At 44.3% G+C, this 26385-nt stretch overlaps 1 protein-coding gene and 1 pseudogene across 1 annotated transcript in view; one reads left to right on the top strand and one right to left on the bottom strand.

The window, feature by feature from the left end:
* TUT4 (terminal uridylyl transferase 4) overlaps positions 1-26385 on the top strand; it is a 215133-nt gene that overhangs the window by 57640 nt on the left and 131108 nt on the right. The gene's annotated exons all lie outside the window — the stretch shown is intronic.
* LOC101010772 lies at positions 5193-14192 on the bottom strand (annotated as a pseudogene).

Genomic DNA, 26385 nt, shown 5'->3' with positions numbered 1-26385 from the left:
GCACTCCAGTCTGGGCGGCAGAACAAGACTTCGTACCCCCGACAAAAAAAAAAAAAAAAAGAGTAGAGGGAAGAAAGTGGTGTGAACAGAGGGCCACCTAAATCTTCTTGGATAAGGCATTTTTGCCTCAACTACTTGCTCTGCAGAGCAACAACCCTGATTCTTTTATTATTATTACTAGTTTTGAGACGGAGTCTCACTCTTTCGCCCAGGCTGGAGTGTAGTGGCGCGATCTCGGCTCACTGCAAGCTCCGCCTCCCGGGTTCACGCCATTCTCCTGCCTCAGCCTCCCGAGTAGCTGGGACTACAGGCGCCCGCCACCTCGCCCGGCTAGTTTTTTGTATTTTTAGTGGAAATGGGGTTTCACCGTGTTAGCCAGGATGGTCTCCATCTCCTGACCTCGTGATCCACCTGCCTCAGCCTTCCAAAGTGCTGGGATTACAGGCGTGAGCCACCGCGCCCGGCCTTTTCTTTTCTTTCTTCTTTTTCTTTTTCTTTATCTTTTCCTTTTCTTTAGTGGAGACAGGGTCCTGCTATGTTGCCCAGGCTGATCTCAAACTCTTGGGCTCAAGCTATCCTCTGCCTTGGTCTCCCAAAGCGCTGGGATTCCAGGTGTGAGCCACCACATGCGACCACAACCTTGATTCTTAATGGTGCATGGGAAGTGCTTCTAGTACTAAATCACTACATGGTGATTCACTGATTTGATTAGTCTTTGTTTTTTTTTTGAGACAGAGTCTCATTCCGTCACCCAGGCTAGAGTGCAGTGGCGTGATCTTGGCTCACTGCAACCTTCACCTCCCAGGTTGAAGTGATTCTCCTGCCTCAGCCTCCCAAGTACCTGAGACTACAGGTGTGTGCCACTATGCCCAGCTAATTTTTTTTCTTTGTATTTTTAGTAGAGATGGGATTTCATCATGTTGGCCAGGCTGGTGTCAAACTCCTGACCTCAAATGATCTGCCCACCTTGGCCTCCCAAAGGGCTGGGATTACAGGCATAAGCCACCGCGCCTGGCCCTGGTTTGATTTAATGATTTTAATTAATTCCAATCTACCACGATACCACACAGAGATTCCTGAAAACTGAGCCACTAAAATCATACTTAAAAACATATAGTAGGACTTTATTCATTTTTTCAGTAACTTATTGAAAATAATTTTTATTGAGCATCTGTCTTATATGCTCTAGCCCAAGTGCTGAATTGTGAAACTTACTATGTAAAGGAGAGAGAATGATTAAGCATTTACAGGTATGACAAATGACACCAAAGAAAAATATAGGGCATTAAAGGCCATTTAACAGGAAAGTCTAATTGTGTCTTCAGGTCAGGGAAAGCTTCCTTCAGAAGTAATGTTTAAGCTAAAAGCTGAGTAGAAGTTAGTTAGATGAAGAACTGGGAAATGGGTGGGAAGACAATGGGAGTGGCATCGGCATGGGTGAAGGCCTAGAGGCTTTAAGCAGCCAAATTTTGCCCAGGGAACTGAAAGGTGTTTAATATTGGCTGAAGCACAGAGTATGGGACACAAGACAAAACCGAGCTTGTTGGAGGTCAGTTCATTTAGGACTTTGTAGTCATGCTGGAATATTCACAGATCCTCTGGGCCTGGCTTTGTTCTCGGTATGAGGAATGCATAGAATCGAATCAGATCTTAATGCTCTTTAATCCAAGGCCTTAAATAGCTCGCAATCAGGTAGGATAGACACACTTTGACAATGGTAGTGCAGCATGATAAATATGATAATAAAGAAGGGATTTTCATGCGAATTTATAGGAGTGATAATTAAGAAATAACATATTCTATCATATTGCCTTTTAAGTTATTTCATATTGCTTCCAAATTCTTACTAAACAAGCCAATTGTAAGACTAAGTTTAGATTAATGTTATTTTTAGACACACAGAAAAATGATATAGCCATTTAGGCTACAAAGCAATTTCTATTACAGTTCTTGCTCTTGCTTTTCGCCTCTATACTACACCTTTCTTTCTTTTCCTTTCTTTCCTTTCTTGCTTTTTTTTTTTTTTTTTTTTTTTTTTTGAGATGGAGTCTTGCTCTGTGGCCCAGGTTGGAGTGCAGTGGTGCGATCTTGGCTCACTGCAACCTCTGCCTCCCAGTTCCACGCAATTCTCATGCCTCAGCCTCCCGAATAGTTGGGACTACAGGCATGTGCCACCATGCCCGGCTAATTTTTGTATTTTTCATAGAGACAGGATTTTACCACGTTGGCCAGGCTGGTCTCGAACTCCTGACTTCAGGTGATCCGTCCACCTTGGCCTCCCAAAATGTTGGTATTATAGGCATAAGCCACTGCACCCAGCTAATACTACATCTTTCTTTTCAAATCTCACTCATGCTTTAAGACTCTGCTGAACTTTCCCCCTTCTACTTTACCCCAAGTAGAGTTAGAAATCTTTCCCTCTGTGTCCCTGAAGGACCCTGGGATATCTCTATTAAGCACTCATCACAATATACTATAAGTGTTTATTTTCCTGTATCCCCTCTAGGCTTTTTTTCCCCCAATAGGCTTCTGTATTTTTTTATTTTTTAAGAAACAGGGTCTTGCTCTATTACCCAGACTGGGGTGCAGGGGCACAATCATAGCTCACTGTAATTACTCATGGGCTCAAGAGATCCTCTCACCCCAGCCTCCAAAATAGCTAGGACTACAACCACACACCACCATGCCAGCTAATTTATTTGTTTTTGTAGAGATGGGGGTCTTGCTATGTTGCCCAGGCTGGTCTTGAACCTTTGGCCTCAAGTGATCCTCTTGCCTGGGCCTCCCAAAGCACTGGGATAATAGGAATGAACCACAGTGCGTGGCCTCCCACTAGACGTAAGCATAGAGATTTTCTCTTGCTCGTGCTTCAATCTGTCATTCAATAAATATTTGTCAGGTACCTGCTATATGCCAGACATCAGGCTAGGTGCTGCAGATTCAGTGACAACCTGGATAGACTCAGTTCTTGCTCTTGTAGAGCTTATAGTCTAGTGCAGAAGGTGGACGAACAAATGGGCAAGAGGAGTAAGTATGAAAAATGTTATGATGAGGAAAGTATCAAGTGCCATGGGAAGCCCAGAGCAAGTGTACCTAACTTTCTTTACGGGGCTAATGGAAGTCCTTCAGAAGGAAGCAATTTAAGCTGAGAATTGAAGAAAAAGCACAAGTTAGCTAGGCAATGTGGCAGTCATGGGTCAGAGCTGGGAGAGAGCACAACACATTCCAGAAGCTGAAAGAGGACGGGGCACGTGGCTCATGCCTGTAATCCCAACACTTGGGGAGGCTGAAGTGGGAGGATTGCTTAAGTCCAGGAGTTTGAGACTAGCCTGGGCAACATAGCTAGACTTTGTCTCTCCAAAAAATATTAAAAATTAGCCAGGTCTGATCATGAGCACCTGAAGTCCGAGGTACTCAGGCTGGAGGCTGGAGGCTGAGGCAGGAGGCTTATTTAAGCCCAGGAGTTCCAGGTTACAGTGAACTATAATCTTGTCACTGCTCTCCAACCTGGGTGACAGAGTGAGAACCTGTCTCCAGCAAAACGAAACAAAGAAATTCACAGACCAGTCGAGGTTAGGGGCAAGCAGTGAAGACTGGGCGGGGTGGGGTGTGGCCGGGGTGGGGAAAGCAATGAGAGATTGGTGTTTAGTGTGATAATTATACACATAGAAAGCTCTATGTAAAATGTTTGTTAAATGAATGAATGAGCCATTCCAAAACCTGAGAAACCAAGACATTTGGGAAAAGCAAACTGGTTTGTGATTGTTCGTTCCTTTGTTCACTGGGAGGCATTGTAGTGTGTTGGCTAAAAGTCTGGACTCACACCAACTGCTTAGGTTTGAATCCTGGCTTTGACAATTAATAGCTGAGTGACTTTAGACAAATTACATAACTTTTCTATGTGCCATTTTCCTCATCTGTAAGATAGAAATGATAATAATTCATAGAATTGTCGTGAAGATTAAACAAGTTAATATTTGTAAAGCACTTGGAATAGTGCCTAGAATTAAGCACTGTGTGTTTGCTATTATTATTCCTCCATTCATCAAAACATTTATTGAGGGCCAAGTACCATGCTAGGTGCTGTGAAAATATGTGGCTTCAGCCATGGAGGAGGACCATAAAATCCGGTGAGGGAGAAGATTCATAAATAAGCAATTACAACACAATGTGATCAAGTGAGGTGATAGTGGTAAATGCGCAGAACTGAACAAGAGAGAGTGATTCATTCTCTTCAAAGAAGCCAAGAGAAGCTTCAGAGAAAATAATGTATTTAAGTTGGGTGACGCAGAATGAACAGAGTTTGGCAGCAGACAAAAGCAGTAGGGTTTATCAGGCCAAGGAAGCACCGTGTTGCAAAGGTTTAGTAGGATGCAAGTCTAAGGCATGTTTAGGAAATGGCAAGGGGGTCATGTTTAGGAAATGGCAAGGAGCACCTGTTATGTTCCAGGGTCCGTGCTAGGCACTTTTTATAAGTTCTTCTACTTTCCATAAGAACTTAAGAGGTGAGAATTATGTTCCAAATTTTTTATGAGAAGGTGATCTGAAAGATTGAGAGACTTGCTCAAGATCATGGAAAGCAGTGGGTCTAAATTTGAATCCAAATCTATGTGACTCTAAGGTTTGTGTTCTTTGAGGAAAGGATGGGGCCTGACAATGACTTTGTAAGTTTTTAGCGTAGCTAAAAGTACAATACTTTTATTTTTAATTTTTTTAGAGTGAGGGTATTACTCAGTTGCCCAAGCTGGAGTGCAGTGGTGCAATCATAGCTCACTGCAGCCTCAAACTCCTGGGCTCAAGCGAGCCTCCTATCTCATCCTCCCGAGTAGCTATGACTATAGGCATGCATCACCATGCCCAGCTAATTTTTTATATTTTTTTGTAGAGACAGAATCTTGCTTTGCTGCCCAGGCTTGTGTTGAACTCCTGGCCTCAAGCAATCCTTCCTCCTTGGCCTTCCAAAATGCTGAGATTACAGGCGTGAGCCACCAATCCTGGCCCAATATTTTTATTTTAAATTTTAATAATGTTGGATGGCAGTCTTGTTAAGTAGGCACTTGGTATTTCTCAGTCTTCATAAATGGAAGAAACTGACCTTAAATTAAACTTTTTTTTTCAATATTCAATTTCTTTTAATGATCCCCATCTCCTTAAAGAACAGGTGCAGGCAGCAAGGCAATGGCAAGAGCTGTTTATTTGAAGATCTTGCCCTGATTGAAGGCTTAGTCCACCTGCTGGAAGGCCCCTCTCCAGGAACAGTACTCACAAACCAGTGTCTGGGTCTCCTCGCTGCCAGGATCCAGTTTCTGCCATGTGTATGACTCAAAGTCCACCTGCCAATCTGGACTCAGGGTCAAGGCAAGCTTCTGGCCTGTGAAGACCCAGGCTCCAGAAATGGAGCTGATATTGTTGCTTCCAAAGAGGATTGCACTGGCAAAGGCATTCTTCCTCAGTTTGTTCAGTTGCTGGAACATTCCAGTGATGAGACTGCAACTCCAGAAGGTCTGGGTGAGCTTCTCAGGAAAGCAATACTCAGACCAACCATCCTTATCACAGTGCTCCTGAAAATACGGCAGCACCACATTGTGTCCTTATTGGACTACTTGTGCTTAAACTCATCCAACACAAAAGTACTCTTGGACAAGTGAGCAAAGGGGTCTTGGCTTTGGGCTCAGCAGCCAGTGCCTGTTCACATTCATCCATCTCCTCAGGAGCAGGAGCAGCCGCCTTTTTCTCCTTTCTGTTCAGCCTAGGGCTTCTGCTTCTCTTCTCGTGAACTTTTCTCCTGTGGGGTGTCTTTTTTTTTAGGCCTGCTTTCTGCAAACATTTTAGCATCAAACAGGGCCATTTTCTCATATCATTTTACTTCCCCCAAGACAGCCTGGAACTGGGGCTGGTTAATGCAGGTGAGGAAGTTATTATCATGACCACTATTTGTGATTCTGTGATGTTCTGTGTTAATATCCTGAGGGTTTGTTACGGGATTTCCCTTTTATACATGTGGTTCCCAAACTGCCTTTTGAGGAGCCCTGGGGTGCCCTAGCTAACTCAGGGCTCTAGAGGATATTTTGACATTTTAAGAGAAATACAAGCTGGGCGCGGTGGCTCATATCTGTAATCCCAGCACTTTGGGAGACCGAGGCGGGTGGATCATTTGAGGCTAGGAGTTCTAGACCAGCCTAGACAACATGGCGAAATCCCGTCTCTACAAAAACTACAAAAATCAGTTGGGCATGTTGGCGCACACCTGTAACTCTAGCTACTTGGGAGGCTAAGGCATGAGAATGGTTTGAACCCAGAAGGCAGAGGTTGTAGTGAGCTGTGATTGCGCCACTGCACTCCAGCCTGGGTGAGACAGCGAGACTCCATCTTGGAGAGAGAGAGAGGGAGAGAGGGACAGAGGGGGAGAGGGAGAGAGGGACAGAGGGGGAGAGGGAGAGAGGGGGAGAGGGAGAGAGTGGGAGACGGGGAGAGGGAAATTCAATATATGTCCGATACCACACAAGCTTGAGTTCAAGGTTTAAACATGCCTCTGGATGATATTTTTGAAGCTGAGTTTTCAGAGGCTGCTGTAATAAAAAGCAAGTACCAAGTGAAAATCACTGTGGAACAAGAAATGACTGTAGCAGTATACAATGAGATCCCAAAGTTTGAGAAGGGAATTGCTAAACAGGCACATATATTCCTTAGTACATAATTATGACTATTTAATAATAAAAACTGGCTGGGCACAGTGGCTCATGCCTGTAATCCCAGCAATTTTATTACCAGTGGAAGGTGCCCAGGTTCTTGGCTTCTTGAAAAAATTGGACAAAACACACAAAGCAAGGAAAGAATGAAGCAAGAAAAGCAGATTTACTGAAAACGAAAGTACACTCCATAGGGTGGGAGCAGGCCAAGCATAGGAATTCAGGAAACTGGTTACAGAATTTTCTGGGATTTAAATACCCTCTAGGGGCTTCCCATTGGTTACTTGAGGTATACCCTATGTAAATGAAGTAGTGGCCTGTGATTAATCTGATTGGTTGCACAAAGCAACCAATCAGAGGCTGAAATGAAGTTACAAAGTTAAACCCATTTGATTGGTTGCAGAAAGTGACCAATCAGAGGCTGAAGTGAAGTTACAAACTTATACTCCTATGCAAATAAAAACTTGGCCTGAGACCAGCCTGATTGGTTGTGGACAGGGACAAATCACAGGTACTTTCAGTTTTTCATCTGCCACGCAGAAAAGTGGGATGCAAAGGGAGTTGTCTCTGGTCATTTTGTTACTTGCGTGTGGAAAGTTGGAGTTTTCCTTTTGATTTACTTCTAGAAGTCAGCATGAATCGGCCTTATGTCCTCTGCCTGCAGACACTGTGGTGTGTAGTGCCTCACTTTGGGAGGCCAAGGCGGGTGGATCACTTGAGGTCAGGAGCTGGAGACCAGCCTGGCCAACATGGCAAAACCCATCTCTACAAAAAGGTGGAGGTTGCAGTGAGCCGAGACTGCACCACTGCACTATAGCCTGGGTAACAGGGCAAGACTCTATCTCAAAAAAAAAAAAAAAAAAAAAAAAGGCTGGGCATGGTGGCTGTAATCCCAGCACTTTGGGAGGCCGAGGCGAGTGGATCACCTGAGGTCAGAAGTTCGAGACCAGCCTGGCCAATATGGCAAAACCCCGTCTCTACTAAAAGTACAAACATTAGCTGGGTGTGGTGGCACATGCCTGTAATCCCAGCTACTCGGGAGGCTGAGGCAGGAGAACCACTTGAGCCCGGGAGGCAGAGGTTGCAGTGAGCTTAGATGGTGCCACTGCACTCCAGTCTGGGTGACAGGGCAAGACTCCATCTCAAAAAAGAAGGAAAGAAAAGAATAAAAACTTGTATACTTATTATTTCAAAAGGTTAGTAAATTATTAGGATGTAAATACTGATTAAGTTGTTTGGACTTAACTACTTAATAAACAGAATTATTACTTTGGTTTTTTTGTGGCGGGCGGGGGAGGGCATGGAGAAGGCACCATGAAAAAATTACTGAGACACTAAAGGTGCCTTTGAGCTGAGAAAGTTTGGGAACCTCTCTCTGTCTTACACAGTTGGATCCTAGATTGCTCTGTTTTCACCGCTTTTTTTGGTTGGTTTGCTGCTTTGCTACATCTCATCACTACTGTTACCAATGTGTCCTCTCTATACTCATATAGTACTTACAATTGCAGGCACTTCATATACATTAAATTATTTAATCTTTATGACAACTGTGCAAAATAGCTACTATTATTATTCCCATTTTACAGATGAGGAAATTGAAGCTAAAAGGTTAAATACGGCCGGGCGTGGGGGCGTAATCCCAGCACTTTGGGAGGCCGAGGCGGGCAGATCACGAGGTCAGGAGATTGAGACCATCCTGGCTAACACGGTGAAACCCCGTCTCTACTAAACATACAAAAAAATTAGCCAGGCTGGTGGCGGGCGCCTGTAGTCCCAGCTACTCGGGAGGCTGAGGCAGGAGAATGGCGTAAACCCGGGAGGCGGCGGAGCTTGCAGTGAGCGGAGATTGCGCCACTGCACTCCTGCCTGGGCGAGAGCGAGAGCCCGTCTCAAAAAAAAAAAAAAAAAAAGGTTAAATACTTCAAAGTCATACAGTTAGGAAGCAGCAGCACAGGATTCAAAGACTCAGTTTGACTCCAGAATCTGTGCTTTTAACTAACTTATTCTGGCTTCTCAACCCCCACCCACTAATTGTTAATTTTGATCTGCTATGGACATGGAAACTAAATATCCAAGCTTGTTGGAACTTGTAAAGCAAGAGCTGAAAGTCACCACTGGGAGAAAAGTGCATGAACTCTACAGTATGTGCGGTCTGCACAAGACTGAGCAGCATAAAATGTTCAAAAATAACTTCTTCCGGTCGCGCACGGTGGGTCGCGCACGGTGGCTCACGCCTATAATCCCAGCACTTTGGGAGGCCGAGGCGGGTAGATCACCTAAGGTCAGGAGTTCGAGACCAGCCTGGCCAACATGGTGGAACCCTGTTTCTACTAAAAATGCAAAAAATTAGCTAGGCATGCTGGCGCATGCCTGTAATCCCAGATACTTAGGAGGCTGACACAGGAGAATCGCCTCAACCCAGAAGGCAGAGGTTGCAGTGAGCCGAGATCATGCCATTGCACTCCAGCTTGGGCAACAAGAGCAAAACTCCATCTCCAAAACAAAACAAAACAAAACATAAAAAACCTCATTCCCTCTGACTTCCCCAGCTGCTGTAGCCAGCAAAGGTGGGGGTGGAAGTGGGTGGATATTTACTGAATTACACAGGATGTCTCAGGCTCTCCATGTTTCTCCAGGTGTCCATGTTAAACTCGGGTCTTCCAACCAGCAAGTTACTCTTCTATGGAAACAAAAAAGTTTAAAATGCTCTCTTCACTGTAGGAGAGGACAAAAGTGGGCAGAAAATGCAATACAGATACATGACAAAAACAGGATTACTTAGAGGTAGGCAGGCCCATATTAATTCACAAGGAGAAATGTCATTTCAGGGGCAATAGGAAATAAGAAGGGGAAGTTTTGCAGACCTAGTGGAGAAAGCAAACTTCCTCAGAAATAAGATTAAGACTGTACTTAAAGTGAATCTTGAACATATACAACCATGGTGACTTAGATTAATATCCTGGACAGAAAAGAATCAGCAGAATTTGGATAGTGGAAGAAGGAAAGTCCAGCTCAGATCGGAGGAACTCATATTGGTTAAGAGGTTTCCCTAACTTTCTAGGGAGGAGGAACTGAAAGTTTAAAACGGAACCTACTAAGCCACCTTTGGAAATCTTTATACAGATTTCTGCACAAATCAATCAATGGGTAGTAAACTGTATGCTTTCATTTCAGATTTGGGTTCAACCTTTCTCAGTGAAAGATTTTTTTTTTTTTTTTTTGAGATGTAGTCTCGTTCTGTCACCCAGGCTGGAGTGCCATGGCGCAATCTCAGCTCACTGCAAACTCTGCCTCCTGGGTTCAAGCGATTCTCCTGCTTCAGCCTCCCAAGTAGCTGGGATTACAGGCACCTGCCACCACACCCGTCTAATTTTTCTATTTTTAGTAGAGATGGGGTTTCACCATGTTGTCCAGGCTAGTCTTGAACTCCTGACCTCAGATGATCCACCCACCTTGGCCTCCCAAAGTGCTGGGATTACAGGTGTGAGCCACTGCGTCCGGCCTCAGTGAAAGATTTTTGTGAGCTTCATAAAAAGCTCACAAAAACTTTTTGTGAAGAATCCCCCTATGTGGTGATTTCTAGATAGCAACCTGGATGGCTAGACCCCACCTGATGTGCAGTCAAAATTCTGATTCCCAGAATGGACAAAATGAGAGGAAAACCTTTTTCAGTCTGAGTGTAATATACAAACTTCCTGACAATGCTGAGGATGTTCAGAGTGCTTGCTTATGAAACTGCTTGAGAGCTGGATTCTGGATAGGTGGCATTTATAGCAACATTATGTCCCAGATTTTCGAGGACAGCCCAGATTTCAAATATCCTATCTTATTGTGATTATAAGTAGGCTTAGACTTCTGCTCTTATGTATCCTGATTTGGATAGAATGAGGAAAATATGGGCATAATATAAGTGATCGTTTCTTGGAGTGTATGATAAGGATAAATACCAGAAGGAAGTCATGGTGGGGTCTAGAAGGATTAACAGTGGTCTACTAAGATTATTCCTTGGTAACATGGTGTGAAAAAAAAAAAGCTATATTTGGCGTGAAACAGGCAGAAAGAAACTCCTGCAAATTCAGGGATAGTATGTGTACCATTTGAAGAGAATAGAAGAGCCCAGGGGAGAGAAGTTTGGGGACAAAAAAAGAGGCTACTCTTAGGAAAGGTCAGCTATGTCCCCTTTGGAGAGAAGGAAAGGACTAAAAGTCTGAGACAATTAAAAGGACAGTGGAGTGGGGTTGGGGGAGTAGAAAAAAGTAACACAAAGACTCAACGGAGAGAGGGGAGAGAGAGAAAGGGAGAATATTAAAAGTAAAGCTTAGAAAGAAATTTACAAGATAGACTCAGGAGGGCACACTTAGCAAGAGGAGAGAGACAGTTGGGGGAGGAGAGGAAAAGAAGAGACGCTAGGGAGAACAAGAACAGGAGAGAGAGCGAATTAAAGTGGGGGGAGCTGGAGCATGTATGGGCGAGAGAGAGATGGAGAGAAGCTTGCAATTTCTCTTGAGATTGTGGATGTCTGGAGGGCCCCAGAAAAACGTTGGGAGAGATCTAAGGCTGGGATCTCTGGAACTAGACGAAAGACTGTCCAAACAAGAAAAATTTAGAGCTGCATACACCATCTGCTAGAACTGAGGATCCCTTCAGGGATCCCTTAGAAATCCTCCCTCCAGCCGGGCGCGGTGGCTCAAGCCTGTAATCCCAGCACTTTGGGAGGCCGAGATGGGCGGATCACGAGGTCAGGAGATCGAGACCATCCTGGCTAACACGGTGAAACACCGTCTCTACTAAAAAATACGAAAAAACTAGCCGGGTGAGGTGGTGGGCGCCTGTAGTCCCAGCTACTCGGGAGGCTGAGGCAGGAGAATGGCGTAAACCCGGGAGGCGGAGCTTGCAGTGAGCCGAGATCGCGCCACTGCACTCCAGCCCGGGCGACAGAGCGAGACTCCGTCTCAAAAAAAAAAAAAAAAGAAATCCTCCCTCCAAAGCTGTGAGTGATCTTATTCTCTGGGGAATTTTAGAGACACCCAGATGTTGTATAACTTTAAGGAAATTCCTCTTTAAAATATTGTTGGCTTGCAAGGTGAGGGTACTTAGCTGACTAAAAGGTATGTTTCTCGGGTTCTTGGGGATGTCAAGGGAAGTAAAGTGTGTGAACTCCTCCTTGCAAAATCTGAGACTTTATGCTACCAGGCAATACTTACGTTTCAAAGGAAAATACACGTGTGAATGCTATAGCCCTTGCCCAGAGATTCTGAGAAGCTTATAATTTTTATTTATTTTATTTTATTTTATTTTTTTTTTGAGACGGAGTCTCGCTCTGTCGCTCAGGCTGGAGTGCTGTGGCCGGGTCTCAGCTCACTGCAAGCTCCGCCTCCCGGGTTCCCGCCATTCTCCTGCCTCAGCCTCCCGAGTAGCTGGGACTACAGGCGCCCACAACCGCGCCCGGCTAATTTTTTGTATTTTTAGTAGAGACGGGGTTTCACCGTGTTAGCCAGGATGGTCTCGATCTCCTGACCTCGTGATCCGCCTGTCTCGGCCTCCCAAAGTGCTGGGATTACAGGCTTGAGCCACCGCGCCCGGCCAACTTATCATTTTTAAAGCTTAAGAATGTTTAGTTGGTTTTCTCTCCCACATAATAGTGTAAGTGGAATTTAGTACAAACCTCTTAAAAAGCAATTTGGCAGTACATATCAGGAACCTTTTAAATTTTCACACTACTTGATATAGAAATCCCACATCTGAGAATTTTCTCTGAGGAAATAACCTTATAGTGCTTTATGCATTTATGCAAAAAGCATTATTTATAATAGCAGAAAATTAGAAGTAACTTAAATGCCCAACAATAAGGGCCTGGTTAAGTAAACTCTGGCACCTTCTCTTAATGTAATATTTTGCAGATGCTAAAACTGTATTTATAAAGCATTCTTAAGGATATGGGAAAATATAGCAAAACATCAAGTAAAAATTATAGACAAAATATTATCTCAACCATGTTAAAGAGCATTCAAAAAAAGACTGGAAGAAAATATGCCAAAAGGTTATTTAAATTGGTGATCTTAAAATAATGGAGTTATGGATTATTGTTTTTTTTTTTTTTTTTTTTTGTGAGACAGAGTCTCGCTTCTGTCGCCCAGGCTGGGAGTGCAGTGGCCGGATTCAGCTCACTGCAAGCTCCGCCTCCCCGGTTCCCGCCCATTCTTCCTGCCTCAGCCTCCCGAGTAGCTGGGACTACAGGCGCTCAGCCACCCTCGCTTCTGGCTAGTTTTGTATTTTTTAGTAGAGACGGGTTTCACTGTGTTAGCCAGGATGGTCTCGACCTCCCTGACCTCGCGGATCCCACCCGCCTCGCCTCCCAAAGTGCTGGGATTACAGGCTTGAGCCACCGCACCCGGCCTAAACATATGTGGCTTTTTTTTTTTTTTGAGACGGAGTCTGGCTCTGTGGCCCAGGCTAGGCTAGAGCGCAGTGGCCGGATCTCGGCTCACTGCAAGCTCCGCCTCCCGGGTTTACGCCATTCTCCTGCCTCAGCCTCCCGAGTAGCTGGGACTACAGGCGCCCGCCACCTCGCCCGGCTAGTTTTTTGTATTTTTTAGTAGAGACAGGATTTTACCAGGTTAGCCAGGATGGGCTCGATCTCCTGACCTAGTGATCCTCCTGTCTCGGCCTCCCAAAGTGCTGGGATTACAGGCTTGAGCCACCGCGCTCGGCCGGATTATTGTTATCATTATTTTTTTCCTTATGTTTTCCTATGTTTTCCAGATTTTCTGTAAAAGACCTTTAATACTTTTATAATCAGAAAAACAGTTTAATTTTAAAAGTTTAAAAACATCAGGCAAGTAAACGTTTACAAACATAAAAGTCCTTTTGCTAAAAATAATTTTTTTAGGCTGGGCACGGTGGCTCATGTCTATAATCCCAGCACTTTGGGAGGCGAGACAGACGGATCGCTTGAAGCCAGGCGTTTGAGACTAGCCTGGCCAACATGGTGAAACCCTGTCTCTATTAAAAATACAAAAATTAGCTAGGTGTGGTGGTGCATACCTGTAATCCCAGCTACTCAGGAGGCTGAGGTATGGGAATCACTTGAATCTGGGAGACGGAGGTTGCAGTGAGCCAAGATGGTGCCACTGTACTCCAGCCTGGGTGACAGAGCGAGACTCTGTCTCAAAAATAATAATAATTTTAAAAATTTTATATTCTTGCATTGCTATAAGTTAAAAATAATTTTACAAAAGACTTAGGAGTAAAAGGCTAATGAAAAGAAAACAAAAAATTGTTAAAAGGAATGAAATGAAATTTAACCTCTGGAAAAACAGGTATTTATGAAAGCTATAGAACAACATGGGAAATGCTTATGATTTAAGGGGAAATGCTTATGATTTAAGGTGAAATGAAAAGAGGCGAAAATAATTATGGTTACAACCATCCAGTTTAGCACCATTAAGCAGTCATACTCAGCCCCACAACATGCAGTAGGCATTTCCCCACACATATCGCCATCCCTACTGTATTAGTCTGTTCTTACACTGCTAATAAAGACATACCTGTCGGCCGGGCGCGGTGGCTCAAGCCTGTAATCCCAGCACTTTGGGAGGCCGAGATGGGTGGATCATGAGGTCAGGAGATCGAGACCATCCTGGCTAACACGGGTGAAACCCTGGCCTCTACTAAATACAAAACTAGCCGGGCTGATGTATGGACGCTGTAGTCCCAGCTACCGGGAGGCTGAGGCAGGAGAATACCGGCGTGAACCCGCAGGGCGGAGCTTGCAGTGAGTTGAGATCCCGCCACTGCACTCCAGCCTGGGCGACAGGGAGATCACCTCAAAAAAAAAAAAAAAAAAAAAAAAAGACATACCTGTGACTGAGTAATTTATAAAGGAAAGAGGTTCTCCTTAAAAAAATATATATATATTACTTTAGATAGAGTCTTGCTCTGTCACCAGGCTGGAGTGCATTGGCACAATCTTGGCTCACTGCCACCTACACCTCCCGGGTTCAAGCCATTCCCCTGCCTCAGCTTCCCAAGTAGCTGGGACTACAGGTGCATGCCACCACACCTGGCTAATTTTTTACATTCTTTTTAGTAGAGATGGGGTTTCACCATGCTGGGCTGTGATGGTCTCGACCTCTGACCATGAGTGATCTGCCTGCCTCAGCCTCCCAAAGTGCTGGGATTACAGGGGTGAGCCACCGCGCCCAGCCAGGAAAGAGGTTTAATTGACTCACAGTTCAGCATGGCTGGGGAGGCCTCAGGAAACTTACAGTCATGGCGGAAGGGTAAGCAAATCCTTCTTCACATGGCAGCAGCAAGGAGAAGTGACAAGCAAAAGGGGAAAAAGCTCCTTATAAAACCATCAGATCTTGTGAGAAATCACTCACTGTCACAAGAACAGCATGAAGGTAACTGCCCCCCATGATTCAAATACCTCCCAATGGGTCCCTCCCATCACACATGGGATTATGGGAACTACAATTCGAGGTGAGTTTTGGGTGGGGACACAGAGCCAAACTATAACATCTGCCATGGATAGCTCTCTCTCTTAGTCTGTTTAACTGCTGCAACAAAATACCTTAGTCTGGGTATTATAAACAATAGAAATGTATTGCTCACTGGAGCAATACTGGAAGCCATAAAGTCCAAGGTCAAGGTGTCAGCGGATTCAGTGTCTGAAGAAGGTTTACTCTCTCCTTCAAAGATGGCACTTTCTTGCTGCACCTTCACATGGTGAAAGGGGCAAGACAGTTTCCTTCCACCTCCTTTTATAAGGACACTAATTCCATTCATGAGGATGAAACCTTCATGACTTAATCACTTCCCAAAAGACCCCATCTCTTAATACTATCTCACTGGGTATTAGGTTCCAAAATATGAATTTTGGGGGGACACCAACATTCAGCCTATAGCACTCTTTTTTATTTTTAGAGATGGATTCTTGCTGGAGACTGCAGGCTGGAGTGCAGTGCACAATCACAACTCTCACTGCAGCCTCAAACTTCTAGGTTCAAGGGATCCTCTTGCCTCAGTCTCCTGAGTAGCTGGGACTACAGGCACATGCTACCATGCCTGGTTAGCCTATAACACTAATTTTTAATTTTTGTGAGTACATAGTAAGGGTATATATTTGTGAGTCACCTGAAATATTTCGATACAGGCATGCAATGTGTAATAATCATATAGGGTAAATGGGGTATCTATTACCTCAAGTATTTATCCTTTATGTTATAAACAATCCAATTTTACTCTTTTAGTTATTTTTAAATGTACAATTGAATTATTTTGACTATAGTCACCTTGTTGTGCTAGCAAATACTAGGTATAAGCCATTCTTTCTATGTTTTTGTATATATTAATTATCTCTACTTCCCCGGCCCTTTCTATAGCACTCTTGAACTTTTCCACCTTTGTATCTTTGCTCTTTGCCTCCTTCTTTTTTTTTTTTCCCCACTTGAGACAGGGTCTCACTTTGTGGTCCAGACTGAAGTGTAGTGGTGCAATAATAGCTCACTGTAATAAACTCCTAGGCTCAAGTGATCCTCCCGCCTCAGCCTCTGGAGTAGCTTAAACTAGGGGTGTGCCACTACACCCAGCTAATTTTTTAAATTTTTATTTAGAGACTGGGTCTCGCTATGCTGCCCAAGCTGGTCTCAAACTCCTAGGCTCAAGCAATCCTCCTGCCTTGGCTTCCCAAAGTGTTGGGATCATAGGCAGAAGCCACTGTGCCTGGCCCGCTTGCTCATTTTGACACATATTTCTGACTTGGTTTTTATTTAAATTTTGTCTTGCTCCTGCCAAAATAAGCTTAGTGACTACTTTTGGTTATGTCTCTCCAGATCTGACCTAGACCATGGTACCCTCCTATCAGCATAGGCCAGCTGCCTCGTCTTGAAGAGCTGTTAAAAAGAAAAAAGAGAATGGTAGGAAATCCAGTATACCAAACAGTACTATGGTGGGATTGTGGGTAATTTATGTCATTTTTCTATGGGTTCAAAATTTTGCAATGTGGTTATTTTATTTTATTTATTTATTTTGAGACGATTCTCGCTCTGTCGCCCAGGCTGGAGTGCAGTGGTGCAATCTCCGCTCACTGTAAGCTCTGCCTCCCGGGTTCACACTATTCTCCTGCCTCAGCCTCCCGAGTAGCTGGGACTACAGGCGCCCGCCACCACACCGGGCTAATTTTTCGAATTTTTAGTAGAGACGGGGTTTCACCGTGTTAGCCAGGATGGTCTTGATCTCCTGACCTCATGATCCGCCCACCTCGACCTCCCCAAGTGCTGGGATTACAGGTGTTAGCCACCGTGCCCGGGCAGTTATGTTATTTTAAATAAAAAGATTTGAAGTTTACTGAAGTTACTCATCAAGTGCTTTCATAGGTAACTATTAAATTCTCTTCCCTTTCATGATTTCCAAGGATTAATATAAAACTGATATTCCTCTAGCCAACAAGATATGGGGTTTGAGATCCTATCTGGGTCAGAGAATCTGTTCTCCATCTTCCTCCCTTCAAAGCCGACTCTGCACTGCCTCCAGTTTACTTTCCAAAACAGAGATACAAGCACATATTTCCCCTACTTCAAAACTTTGGATGCTCCCCCGAATGTTTGCAGGATCAAGTCCAAAGTCCAAGTGACTTAATATGGCTCCCAAGACCTTTTTTTTTTTTTTTTTTGCGACTGAGTCTTGCTCTGTCACCGAGGCTGCAGTGCAATGGCGTGATCTCAGCTCACTGTACCTCCGCCTCCTGGGTTCAAGTAATTCTCCTGCCTCAGCCTCCTGAGTAGCTGGGATTACAGGCACCCACCACGACACTCAGCTAATTTTTGTATTTTTAGTAGAGACAGGGTTTCACCATGTTGGCCAGGCTGGTCTCGAACTCCTGACCTCAGGTGATCTGCCCACCTCAGCCTTCCAAAGTGCTGGGATTACAGGTGTGAGCCACTGCATAGGCCCTTTTACAATCTATTGTCATTCCATCTCTCCAACTTTATCTCCCAGTTTTCTGCAAACCATTTTTTTCTTCCTCTCTGTATGTGATATCAGATTACTTGCCATTCCTTAAACATTTATTATATGTTTAACATGTATTAACTATTAACATTTGTCACTTTTTTTTTTTAGATGAAGTTTCTCTCTGTTGCCCAGGCTGGAGTGCAGTGGCGTGATCTTGGCTCACTGCAACCTCTGGTTCCTGGATTGAAGCGATTCTCCTGCCTCAGCCTCTCAAGTAGCTTAGACTACAGGCCTGCACCACTACACCTGGCTAATTTTTGTATTTTTAGTAGAGACGGAGTTTCACCGTGTTGGCCAGGCTGGTGTTAAACCCCTGACCTCAAGTGATCCACCTGCCTCAGCCTCTCAAGTAGCTTAGACTACAGGCCTGCGCCACTACGCCTGGCTAATTTTTGTATTTTTAGTAGAGACGGAGTTTCACCTTGTTGGCCAGGCTGGTGTCAAACTCCTGACCTCAAGTGATCCATCTGCCTCAGCCTCTCAAAGTGCTGGGATTACAGGCGTGAGCCACCATGTCTGGCCCATTTTTCACTTTTTTATTGACATAAAACATTTGTACAGTGAGGAGTATAAAATTTAAGAGTATAACTCAATGGATGTTCACATAAGTATACACATGTGTGACCATGACTCAGTAAGATCTAGTTAATTTCCAACTCTCTAGAAGGTTCCCATATCTTTTCCTGTCCATATCTATACCTCCACAGAGATAACCACTATTCTGACTTCTATCAACAAAGATTAATTTTTCCTGTTCTGGAATTTCAAAAAATGGAAACACATCATATGTATTCATCAAAACACAGTACCTTCTTAAGTTTCCCCTGCCTGAGAGTAGGAGTGTTAAGCATTTGTCATGTGTCAGTGCTCTCCTATTCTGCATCCATTGTGGACATTACTAATTCACTAGTTTTTCTTGTTGTGCCTAGGTTGGGCTTTAGGCTCTTTTTCTAAACTGCACACCAGCAGCCACTACTGGCTGCTCAGAATTGAAACAACTAGCTGGTACTAGTGAAATCTCCCTGGAGAATGACCTCTTCTACATGAAAACCTTCATCTCCACTACCCGCAACACATTTAATAAATTATTTGTCTTAACTGATTCTATCACTAATATCTCTCTAATCTGCCCCTTTTTCCATTCCTACTGCTTCTTTTTTTTGGTTTGTTTGTTTTCAGTGCAGTGGCGTGACCTCAGCTCACTGCAACTTCTGCCTCCTGAGTTCAAGTGATTCTTGTGCCACAGGCTCCCGAGTAGCTGGGATTACAGGTGCACACCACCATGACTGGCTAATTTTGTATTTTTAGTGGAGATGGGGTTTCACCATGTTGGCCAGGCTGGTCTCCAACTCCTGAGCTCAAGTGATCCACCCACCTCGGCCTCCCAAAGTGCTAGGATTACAGGTGTGAGCCACCGTGCTGGCCTACTGCTTCTATTTATATAATCTCTCACCTGATTTTCTGCAATAATCCCTTACTGTTTCTCCCGCTTTCAGTTTGGCTCTTTTATTCTTTTCCACACACTGCTGTTTCCTCTCCAGAAGGAAACAGGATATTTTAAATATTCAAATATAACTACATCATTATCCTTGAAGGACTACCTTTTCAGTTAAGCATAAGTGTATTACTGGCCTCATGATCTTGCCCTGCTCATCTCCTCAGTACCATTTCCTATACCTTGTCCCCCCACCCCCAGATGCCAACTATCCGCAGGTTCCCAAATTGTGCCTTGCCCCTTTTCTCTTCTGTGTCTTGAATGCTGTTTCCTCTACCTGGCTAAGTCCACTCACCCTTCAAGACTCAAATGTCTTTTACTATCTTTTTTTTGGAGACAGGGTCTCACTCTGTCACCCAGGCTGGAGTGCAGTGGTACCATCTTGGCTCACTGCAACCTCTCCATCCTGGGTTCAGACGATCCTCCCACCTCAGCCTCCTGAGTAGCTGGGACCACAGGCACATGCCACTATGTGCCTGGCTAATTTTTTGTATTTTTAGTAGAGATGGGGTTTCGCCATGTTGCCCAGGCTGGTCTCGAACTCCTGGACTCCAGTGATCTGCCCTGGCCTTGGCCTTCCAAAGTGCTAGGATTACAGGTAGGAGCCATTGCACTAGGCCCCAAATTTTTGTTGATCATTCTTTCACTACTAAAGTTATTCTCTCCCCCGCAAAATCAATGATCTCTTTTTTTTTTTTTTTTTTTTGAGACGGAGTCTCGCTCTGTTCCCCTGGCTGGAGTGCAGTGGCGCGATCTCGGCTCACTGCAAGCTCCGCCTCCCGGGTTCCTGCCATTCTCCTGCCTCAGCCTCCCAAGTAGCTGGGACTACAGGCGCCCGCCACTGCGCCCGGCTAATTTTTTTGTATTTTTAGTAGAGACGGGGTTTCACTGTGGTCTCGAACTCCTGACCTTGTGATCCGCCCGCCTCGGCCTCCCAAAGTGCTGGGATTACAGGCGTGAGCCACCGCGCCCGGCCTCAATGATCTCTTATTTGTGTACTCATAATACTTTAAACATATCCTTATTGTGGCAATTATATTATTATCTGTTTACACTTCTGAGAGATCCTTGAAGGGATAGAACTTTATAGCTCCAGAACTCTATCAGACTGCATAACAGTTTCCTCTCATTTAAAAAATTGTGATAAGGGCCAGGTGCAGTGGCTCATGCCTGTAATCCCAGCACTTTGGGAGGCTGAGGCCAGAGGATTGCTTGAGCCCAGAAGTTCAAGACCAACCTGGACAACATAGTGAGACCTTGTCTTCTCTCCAAAAAATTAAAAAATTGAGGTGAGAGGATGGCTGGAGGCTGGGAGATCGAGGCTACAGTGAGCTGTGGTTGTGCCTCTGTCTGGATGACAGACCAATACCCTGCCTCAAAAAAAAGTGGTAGAAATACACATAATATACAATTTACTATGTTGGCCGGATGCAGTGGCGCACGCCTGTAATCCCAGCACTTTGAGAGGCTGAGGTAGGCAGATCACCTGAGGTCAGGAGTTCAAGACCAGCCTGGCCAACATGGTAAAACCCCATCTCTGCTAAAAATACAAAACTAGCCGGATGTGGTGGCACATGCCTGTAATCCCAGCTACTTAGGCAGGAGAATCGCTTGAACCCAGGAGGTGGAGGTTGCAGTGAGCCGAGATCGCGCCATTGCACTCCAGCCTAGGCGACGAGTGTAACTCTGTCTCAAAAAAAAAAAAAAAAATTACTACATTAATCATTTTAAAGTGTACAGTTCAGTGTTGTCAACTATATCCATATTGTGGTGCAACCATCACCATCATCTATCTCCAGGATTTTTTAAAATGATTTTTTTTAGAGGCAGGGTCTTGCTCTGTCATACAGGCTGGAGTTCAGTGGCACAGTCAGAGCTCACTGCAGCCTCAACTCCTGGGCTCAAGGGATTCATGTGCCTCAGCCTCCCAAGTAGCTGGGACTACAGGTGCATGCCAGCGTGACTGGCTTATTTTTAAAAATTTTTTTGTAGAGATGGGGTTTTACTATGTTGCCCAGGCTGGTCTTGAACTCCTGGCCTCAAGAGACCCACCTGTGTCAGCCTCCCAAAGTGCTGGGATTATAGGCATGAACCACTGCACCCACCCCACTTTCTTCATCTGATAAAACTGAAACTCTATGCCAATTAAATGATAACTCCTTAGTCTCCCCTCCCCACAGCCTCTGGCAACTACCATCCTACTTTCTGTGTCTATGATTTTTTTTTTTTTTTTTTTTTGAGACGGAGTCTTGCTCTGTTGCCCAGGCTGGAGTGCAGTGGCCGGATCTCAGCTCACTGCAAGCTCCGCCTCCCGGGTTTACGCCATTCTCCTGCCTCAGCCTCCCGAGTAGCTGGGACTACAGGCGCCCGCCACCTCACCCGGCTAGTTTTTTGTATTTTTTAGTAGAGATGGGGTTTCACCGGGTTAGCCAGGATGGAATGTGTCTATGATTTTGACTGCTCTAATCACCTAATAAAAGTGGAATCATACAGTATATATATTTTTGTGATTGGCTTATTTCACTTACCATAACATCCCCAACGTTCATCCACATTGTGGCATATTGCAGAATTTCCTTCCTTTTTAAGGCTGAATATGTGGATATACCACATTTTGTTTATCCATTCATACACCAATGGACACTTGGGATTGTTTCCACGTTTTAGCTATTGTGAATAATTCTCCTATGAACACGGATGTACACATATCTCTTTGAGACCATGCTTTCAATTATTTTGGGTATATACCCAGAAGTGAAATTGCTGGATTGCATGGTAAGTCTTTTTTTTTTTTTTTAAAGACAGAGTCTCACTCTTTCACCCAGGCTGGAGTGCAGTGGTGCAATCTGGGCTCACTGCAACCTCCACCTCCCAGGTTCAAGTGATTCTCATGCGCCAGCCTCCCAAGTAGCTAGGACTACAGTCACATGCCACCACACCTGGCTAATTTTTGTATTATTAGTAAAGACAGGGTTTCACCATGTTCGCCAGGCTGGTCTCAAACTCTTGACCTTGAGCGATCTGCCTGCCTGCCTTGTCCTCCCAAAATGCTGGGATTACAGGTGTGAGCCACCACACCCAGCTGGTAATTCTATTTTTAACGTTTGGAGGAACCACTATACTGTTTTCCACAGTGACTGTATCATTTTACATTTCCACCATGAGTGTACAAAGGTTCCAATTTCTCCACATTCATACCAACTCTTGTTATTTTCTGTGTTTTGGTAGAGACGGGGTCTCCCTGTCTTGCCCAGGCTGGTCTTCAACTTTTTCTTTTAATAGCCATCCTAATGGGTGTGAAGTGGGATCTCATTGCAGTTTTGACTTACATTTCCTTTATGATTAGTGATGATATCTTATATCTTCTTTGGAGAAATATCTGTTCAAGTTATTTACACATTTTTCAATTGAGTTTTTTTGGTTGCTGAGTTACAAATATTTTCTCCCATCCTGCAGGTTGCCTTTTTACTCTGTTGATCATATCTTTGTTTTTTCTTTTCTTCTTTCCTTTCTCTCCCTTCCTCACTTCTTTTCTAGATAAGTCTTGCTGTGTTGCCCAGTCTGATTCCTAGACTCAAGCCATACTCTCACCTCAGCCTCATGAGTAGCGGTGACTACAGGTTCACGCCAGTGCCCCCAGTTCTGATAGTGTCTTTTGACAAACAAACGTTTTACATTTTCATACAGTCCAATTTGTTTTTCTTTTGTTGCCTGTGCCTTTGGTGTCATATCCATGAAATCATTGCCAAATCCAATGTTGTGAAGCTCTTGCCCTATGTTTTATTCTAGGAGTTTTATAGTTTTAGGTCTTATGATCCATTTCAGTTAATTTCTGTGTATCATGTAAGGTCAGGGCCCAAGCTCATTCTTTTGCATTTGGGTATTCCATTCTCCCAGCACCATTTACTGAAAAGACTGTGTCTTATCCATTGAATGGTCTTGGCATCCTTGTTGAAAATCATTTGACCATATATGTGGGGATTTATTTCCAGAGAGAGGGCATTACATTTTGTAGGGCACAAAGGTGCATCAGAGTGCAGACTGTTCTAATACATTAGAATTGGTCAGAGGGAGATTGTTTAGAATCGAGTTGGATCTCATTTTTGTTTCAGAGAAAAAGGAGAGAGATTTGACTTCGAGGGAGGTAAATTAGCTGCCTTAAAGAAAGTTCATGTCAGAATTATAGATTTTTAGAGCCAGGTGTGGTGGCTTATACCTGTAATCCCAGCACTGTGGGAGGCTGTGGTTGAAGGATCACTTGAGCCCAGGGGTTTGAGACCAGTCTGGGCAACATGGTGAGACCGCCCCACCTCTACAAAAAATAAAAAATTAGCCAGGCATGGTGGTGTGTGCCTGTAGCCCCAGCCACTCAGGAGGCTGAGGTGGGAGGATGGCTTAAGCCCAGGAGGTGAAGGGTGTAATAAACTGTGATCATCCCACTGCACTCCAGCTTGGGTGACAGAGTGAGACCCTGTCTCAAAAAAAATAAAAAAGAATTGGCCAGGTGAAGTGGTTCACACCTGTAATCCCAGCACTTTGAGAGGCTGAGGAGGGCAGATCACCTAAAGTGAAGAGTTTGAGACCAGCCTGGCCAACATAGTGAAACCCTGTCTCTACTAAAAATACAAAAATTACCTGGGCATGGTAGTGTGCACTTGTAGTCCCAGCTACTCAGGAGACTGAGGCAGGAGAACCGCTTGAACCTGGAAGGCAGAGGTTGCAGTGAGCCGAGATTGTGCCACTGCACTCCAGCCTGGGCAACAGAGCAAGATTCCATCTCAAAAGAATAAAATAAAATAAAGAATTATGAACTTTTAGACTCCTTTCCCGCCCCAGTTCATCTGGCTCACACCCTTTTCTTTCTTTCTACATTTAAGAGTCAGGGTCTCACTCTGTTACCCGCCCTGGAGTGCAGAGGCACATTCATAAGTCACTGAAGCCTTGGCCCCCTGGGCTCAAGTGATTCTCCCAACTCAGTCTCTCAAGTAGCTAGGACTACAGACATGCACCACCATTTCTGGTTAAATTTTTAATTAATTAATTTTTTGAGATAGAGTCTCCCTCTGTCATCCAGGCTGCAGGGCAGTGGCTTGATCTTGGCCCATTGCAACCTCCGCCTCCCGGGTTCAAGTGATTCTCCTGCCTCAGCCTCCCGAGTAGCCAGGACTATAGCATTGTGCTATGCCCAGCTAACTTCTGTATTTTTTAGTCGAGATGGAATTTTACCATGTTTGCCACGCTGGTCTCAAACTCCTGATTGCCAAGTGATCCAACTGCTTTGGCCTCTCAAAGTGCTGTGATTACAGGTGTGAGCCACAGTGCTCACAAATTTTATTTTTTTTTAAGATGGGTCTCACCATGTTGCCCAGGCTGGTCTCAAGCTCCTGGCCTTGATCCTCTTGCTTCAGCCTCCCAAATTGCTGGGATTACAGGTGTGAGCCATCATGCCTAGCTCCCTCGTTTTTATGTATAAAGAAGGCTGATGTTACTCCTGAGGCCAGGATTACCAACAAATATGTATCACAGAAAGAAAAGTTCAGCTCTGTTGAGGAAGTACTTCTATTTCCTAGAATAGGCAGATTTGGTAAGGAATGAGCTCTCTATAGCTACGAATGTACAAACAGAAGTCAGATGAACACCTGCTCTATAAGGCAAGTCTGAACATCTCTCTTCTTGTTTACAGATGTTCCGTGATTGCCCATTAACTTCAGAATAAAACCTTGCTTTTTAAAAAATGATGTGGTCTAGTCTAACTTTATAGCATCATCTTCTGCCATGTATATATGTTCTTGATAGTTCTAACTTTATGAACACTAATATCCTTTTAAATTCTAAAATCTTACTTACAAAAATGCCACCTTAAGAAAAACTGACTGTTTCTAATGTTTCAATGAAGTAAGCTACAGGGTGTGGCTGTAGTTTAAAATTCCACACATAGAATCCTCAGGACAGATGAAATGGAATCAACAGGTAGCAAGCACACACATGTGCTAGTGTGAGTCTAAGGGCACATGAAATCCAAATGGGGCAGATGAGAAGAAACTAAATTTTAAGAAGAAAGGGAATTCATTTTTGTGAAACATTTACTATGAAATAGGCATTTTTACACATTTTTATCTTACTGACTTTTAAGAATGCAAACAGACAAAGAGAAGTAAATCTTTTACACTATCTTGAGGTGAGCACATACCTTAAGAGCTTTGGTATTGTCATGATCTTTGCAAGAATCACAAAAATTTGGCCGGGCGCGGTGGCTCAAGCCTGTAATCCCAGCACTTTGGGAGGCCGAGACGGGCGGATCACGAGGTCAGGAGATCGAGACCATCCTGGCTAACACAGTGAAACCCCGTCTCTACTAAAAAATACAAAAAAAATAGCCGGGCGAGGTGGCGGGCGCCTGTAGTCCCAGCTATAGGGAGGCTGAGGCAGGAGAATGGCGTAAACCTGGGAGGCGGAGCTTGCAGTGAGCTGAGATCCGGCCACTGCACTCCAGCCTGGGCGACAGTGCGAGACTCCCTCTCAAAAAAAAAAAAAAAAAAAATCACAAAAATTTTAAACACTGACCATATCTTATGCTTTACAGACAACTTAAGAGTGTCAACAAGCAATTTCTGAGTGCTTTCTCTATGTGTCAGGATTACGCTGGGTGCTGAAAATACAAAGGTAAAGGAGACTTTTGGTTAGGACCACATCATGGGGGTGATGCACTGTTTTTCACTAGAGATCATTATGACCCAGGGTCTATAGTCTTTCTCCTTGCAGAAATCGAGTACACAGGAAAAAAAAAAACGGGGCTCAGAGAAACAGCTTAGCAGGTCTGATTGTATTTCTCTCTTGTTTACAAGTGATCAGTGATTCCCCAATAACTACAATATAAAGCCTGCTTTTTTTCTAATGGCATACAGGGCCCTTTATGATCAAACAGCAGAACTTGGTTTGAACAGACTTAGGTACCTTTCTTTTTTTTTGAAATGGAGTCCTGCTCTGTCACCCAGACTGGAGTGCAGATGCATGATCTCAGCTCACTGCAACCTCTGCCTCCCGGGTTCAAGAGATTCTCCTGTCTCAACCTCCCGAGTGAGTAGCTGGGATTACAGGCACCCACCACCATGCCTGGCTAATTTTCGTATTTTTCGTAGAAAATACGAATGTTGGCCAGGCTGGTCTTGAACTCCTGACCTCAAG

The sequence above is a fragment of the Papio anubis genome, chromosome 1 (assembly GCF_008728515.1).
Source record: "Papio anubis isolate 15944 chromosome 1, Panubis1.0, whole genome shotgun sequence".
In the NCBI taxonomy this organism is placed as follows: domain Eukaryota; kingdom Metazoa; phylum Chordata; class Mammalia; order Primates; family Cercopithecidae; genus Papio; species Papio anubis.
Note: the sequence above shows the minus strand (reverse complement) of the source record. Positions and strands in the feature narration are given on the sequence as shown.